General features: G+C 39.3%; 1 pseudogene; it reads right to left on the reverse strand.

Annotated features, from left to right (window-relative positions):
* Positions 1-3895: 3895 nt before the first annotated feature.
* LOC150012307 (MSL complex subunit 3 pseudogene) lies at positions 3896-5417 on the reverse strand (annotated as a pseudogene).
* Positions 5418-5836: the final 419 nt, after the last annotated feature.

Raw genomic sequence — 5836 nt, forward strand, 5'->3', positions numbered from 1 at the left:
ACTCCATTTGGAAAACCCCCTCCCTCCTTTCCACACCCAACCACACAAGGTGAACTGAACATACATAAAAGGATTAAAAGTAAATACCCCACCTCCCAGCAGCTCCAGTCAGTGAAAAGTAATCTGATCGCAGCAAGCAGGAATGAGGGCCCAGAACTCTGTGCCTACGGATTCGACACAAAAATCCCCCGCCCGTCTGCGCGGTAAAATATGCGGAGGAGGAGCAAAGCTGGAGAATCCAGGTGGTCACAGGCCACTGTGGAATCTGAGTCCCCGATTTCATGATCCAAAAGAGCTTCCACTAACTCCACTTCTGCACACTCTTTTAGGTTCATCTTCCAAAAGGTCAAGGAGCAAAGGGCTCCTTGAACACAACCTTGGTCTAGGAACCAGCCAGGGGTTGGGGTCCGATTTCCGAGGCCTATACAGCGGGCTCTGTCACGTCTTGGGCATTTAGTGGGCCTTTGGGGGCGTGGGAGTTTGAAGGAAGAGCCAACTGTTTGCTCCCGCCCCTCACTCAACTAGTAAAGTGACAGTATCCGCCCAAAGGATTTCATTGAACTCGAGGTGTGCAGTGGAGGTCGAGGGGTGGGCAGGCATCACTGGGTCCCACGCGATCCACTACCCTGGCAGCCAGGGCAGAGCAGGGCGAGGGGACGCGAGTACAGGCGGCTAGCTGAGCGCCGACCGAGCTCCCCTGCGCCCACGATGCGGTGGGAAAGAGCTGTCGGGAAGTGAGTGCCTGAAGTTTTCCCAAGACATTTTTTTCTAGGATTTTGCCCCTCTAATTCCCTTCCCTCCTGCCCCTTCTTCCCCTCCCTCCTGCCCCTTCTATCCCTCCCTACGCAGCGCTTCTAAACATTGGCTTCTGAGGCAAAGGGAGAGGGGGAAAGAAGTCAAAGGACTGTGAGTTCATCCTGAAATTACACTTCAGACTACTGGATCTCTGGACCTTGGCAGAGAAAATGAATGGCTCACACTTTCTTTGGAAGCCCAACCCCCATCCCCAACAACATCAAACAAACAAACAAACAAAAAAAGTGATCTCAAAAGTTACTATAGTTGTATAGGCACTGATTTATTCAGGATTCCACAGAGCTCAAAAAAACCAATTTTCTAATATATACTATCATAATTCTTCTTCAGTTCTCTATAGTGTCTATTTCTATATATATACATATATGTATTTTATATATTATTAAAACATGTTATTTATTTATACTTGTACTTATTGTATATAAGCTATATATATAATAGATGTATATTCCCAATTGTTACAAGTTAGAAAATATTACAATAGCCAGTGCTTTAATTCCATTAATTTTTTTCTAATCCTATTTCTTAAAATGAGTTTATATTAATAATACCAAAGAAAATCTTTAAAACTCCAAAAGTAGTCACAACATATTTTGCTTTACATGCTTATATTTATTTATTTATTGAAGGACCAGAGAGCTCCTGATCACAGCATTGGCATAGGAACCAGACAGTTTCCTACATTATATAATCACATACACACTTTACATGCAATGTGAATAACATAATCTTGGGTAAACATCAGTTTCAGATCTTGATTATATTTTATAAGCACCTCACAAAAAATGATTTAAACTATTATGGAAGATTGCTCAGTTATTCCAAGTTGTTCTAAACATAATCCCCTAAAGCTATACTGTTTCCTTATTAATATAATGGCTGCAGTCAATTTGCAAAGAATTTTATATTTACAAATATCCCATTTCCTGTAGTTTCGGTTCTCCACCCTCATTAAGATTATTTGTATATATAGTTTTCATATAAAACATTTTCAAATAAAGGACTTTTAATAGAACAAGAGGAAACAACATTACATCTTTTTTACTAGTACACTCATAATCTTATGTTGAGTTTCAGGTTATAACAAATGAGTCTCATTTATGATGTTATTCCTCATATAAAATATTCTATTAATACTATTAATGACAAGATCTTTGATGTGTAAACATTAAACACAAGGGTTAATGTTCCTCTGATATTAAAAGCTAAAAGGATTTAAAACATGGGCACTAATATCTAAGTAGAAAAATAAGCAAACAACAATTTTAAAAGAAAGTAACAAAACCATGTTTTTAAAAAATTCAACTTTACTAGTGACCAGATATTGTATAGGTAAATTGAAATGAGACTTCATTTTGCTCTACCAAATTGCCTGATTTTCAAAATGATGTAGCTGAACTTTGTCCGTATGATGGTCAGAGTATACTACTCTGCATGAGTAGTACAGATTGATATATCTTTTGTAGAAATGAATTTGGCTATGTACATCAATAATATTCAAAATATTTAAACTCTTTTACCCAAGTTTATTCTCATATGAGTTTTCTTACAATAAAATAATCAGTTTCATAAAAGGCTTATGTTTATTGATACTCATTTGAGAACTAAATGAAATATGGCATACAAGTGTTGACAAAGTATTAGACACAATACTTTTTCTTAATGGAGAAGGTAGGAGAGAGAGTAGTATAAAAATTAACCCAATTTAAAAATAAAGCAAACTAATGATGGTATGTCTTTGCAATGATATAGTAGAGCATTGTATAATAGTTCCTCCCCCAAATTATTCACTTCTTTGGAAGACGACATTTTTAAAAACTTACTTTTTACTATTGGTTAGGCTCATACTCCGAAAAATTAGATGTTAAATTGAAAAGAAGTTGAAAATAATTTTTGTTCAGGAGTGATACGAATGATTTTTGTTTATTTAGTGGAAAGATAACTCAAAAGGTTATGGTTTTATTGCCCTTTAGGACATCACCAATTTTATAGCTAACTTAATTTTATTTCAGCATTCTTCCTTTAATCACTAATTATATATTGCAGTCTTTCCTATCCTTTTTTGGATCTTTATAATTTTGCTGGATCCCTCATTAATAAATTAAGCCAATTTTTAATACTTGCATATAATATATTTGTATGAGATTCATACATCTAAGATTTTTAAAAATTATATTAGTTTTAAAAACTCAGAAAGTATCATTCTTCTTTGAAACGACAGAAAATCTTCATAGAAGATTCTATACATTCATGACCTTCCTTAAGAGATAAAATGTGTAAAATAAGTTTTGATGGTAGAAAATAGTTAAAATGTCCTTTTGCTCATCCATGAGTATAAAGCTCAACTAAAAGAGATAGAAAGTGTGTATCTCTTTATATATTTAAATTAACATGAAAAGTGAACATGGAAGATGGTACATTGATAATGAAAGAATGAGTGAATACTGTTCTCAGTAAAATGAAAATTAGTTAATTTGTGTTTGAGTTGATCTCAAAAGCTAAACAATGTTAAAACATGCATTCTGATAGAGAACCTTGTTTTGCTTTGTTTTGTTTTGTTTTGGAGGAGGGTTGGGGGGGAGTGGGAGCCTCTGCTTTATTTACAACATCAAAGATAACATTTTACAGAATGGGAGCCATAACATTACACAACAGAGCATAGCTGTAAAATCTCAGACAAGTCAGGCAACGCTTTTTTCTTTTTTTTAGCTCAACAAAAATAAGGTTTTATAGACATGGAACTGTAACAAACAAATGTATAGCTGCAAATTTTCTTTTGTCTTCAACATCAATTTCCTTTAAAATATTTTGGGACTACTCTGAGTTTCCAAGCAAAACTAAAGTTTGTTGGACAGGGTTGCTCAGTATTATCATAAAAATGAAAACAGTTTGCAAAACAATTTTGCTTAGTGCTAACAAATAACAGAAAATGTGGCCAATAACTCCAATGTCCACTGGGAACAGAACTGCTCTTTCCCTGCTTTACAGGTGAGTGTATAGTGGCTAGGGTGAGATTTTAGACGCTGTTCAGGCACCAAGGAAGTACTCCTTAACAGAAATAACTATGGTAGGTAACAACTCAAATAACGGGGCCTGCATCTGCTAGAGCCCTCCTGGGGTGGGCATCCCACCTCCCACCATTTCCCCCGTTCTCCACTGGGGACCTAGCGTGCAAAGCTACGCAGAGAAGTTCTTCCAGAGCCATGGAAACGCCAAAAGTCGCCCTGGGATAGTTAGTGCTGTAGTGTCCCTCACAGGCAGCGACAGAGGCAGACTCTGGGAAGAAGTCATCATGTTACTCTGCTAAAAACCTCAGAAAGAGATCAAACTGCTCTAGGAAAGCCTTCAGATTCTTCTCAGAAAAAGAAATCTTTCCAAGGATTTCTGGAAGTTACACTAACAATCGCAGCAAATGTTATGCCCCGTAAATGTAAGAGGGTGGAGGCGGCTGGTCATCTGGAGGGTTACTATTAGGTACAAGTTTCCAGGACAGGACCTCATTTATTTCATTAGTCCTTCTGCCTTCAAAGCTGGCAAACACCACTCTCCCTTCCTTGCTAAAGGTCACAGGAACAGGTGACGATGGTCTGCTGTGGACAAATGCCTTCTTCCCTAGGTGCAGGAACAGCCTGGGCATGCTGGCGGAGGTGTCCTGCTGCGGCTCTTGGGCTGAGGCGACGCGCTGCTCCCAGACAGTCTGTGGCTGTTGGCAGACTGGCGTGAGGCTCGCCTCAGATACTGCAAGGCTCCGTTTTGCGCGGTGTGAGGGTGGTAGGTTCACGTGTGGTCGCCTGACTCTCCGTGAACCGCGTTGTGGACGGATTCAACAAAGGTGAGCTTGGAGAGGGTTCCTCCTGGTTCGTATTAGTGTTTGCGGCATTTTCCTTACCCCCCCCCCCCCAAAAGGACTATATCACATTTTTATACTGAACTTGTTCATACAAATGCAGAAAAACCAATGGGAGAATGTAATCAAAGGTTATCCTTAAGAAAGTCAGTTTTCCTTCCGTTCCTTCCTTCTGGGATACTAGTATGATGCACATTCATGTTGGCATGTGACATAGAGTGATGATGACAAGGCCGTGATTGGCTGAAAGGGTTGGTCTGGGACAGAAGTGTCACTGTTTCCTTCTGTTGATAGAATAACAATCGTCTTCCAGCTTCTTCTTCAGAACTCTGGGGGTGTCTGCAGTTACTGTTCTTCTCTCTGTGTGTGCAGCTCCAGCCCTTCCTTCACTCCAGTGTTTTCTTCAACGTCACTTTCTTCATTTATTGCTTCATCCTTCACTACTGTCATCAGGGGAAGTGCTTATTGAGTTCTCATGGTATTTATCTTTTTCTTCAATGGGGAGGCTTTTTAAGGCAGAATTGACAGCAGGCAGCAGTTTTTTCTTTCTTCCTATATTAAGGCAAGCTACAGCTTTTCTTACCAATTTACACTGTAGTTTCCAATTTTTATCGGCATCACACAGGACAAGATCTTCAGCTGTCCATCTATCCCAGCTTCTGTTCCAACCATTAAAATGAATCAGCTATTCTGGGATCTTTCTGCCTTTTCGTCTTTCCCGACAACAAATAGGCAGTCTGGGTTGGTTGTTCATGGTGGGGCACAGGAGCTCACACATAGTGCTCCATGCAGGGTAAGGAGAGATTTAACAGCAGCCTCTGGGACACGCGGACCTCGCTGATGAGTGCGAACGCAAACCCGCACTCCTCCACAGCCTCTGAGAGGCTGGCAACGGCGCAGGCAAGAGATTGCAGACTGCACTGCGCAGTCAGGTGCACTGGGCAAAAGCAGAAAACCCCGTTTTTGAGGGAAGTATAACCAAGAAAATAAATGTATCAATTATTGGTCTAGTTCATTTATGGAACCAGCCTCTATATTAGGGAGTCCTTTTATTTTCAATTGAATTTTTCCAGTTTTATTGAGATCTAATTGATATAGATCACTACATAAGTTTAAGGTGGACACCGTAATCGTTGGACTTACATTTATTGGGAAATGATAACAGCAATAAGT

This window comes from Furipterus horrens, unplaced genomic scaffold (genome assembly GCF_987537825.1).
Source record: "Furipterus horrens unplaced genomic scaffold, mFurHor1.1.pri manual_scaffold_4, whole genome shotgun sequence".
Taxonomy (NCBI): Eukaryota; Metazoa; Chordata; class Mammalia; order Chiroptera; family Furipteridae; genus Furipterus; species Furipterus horrens.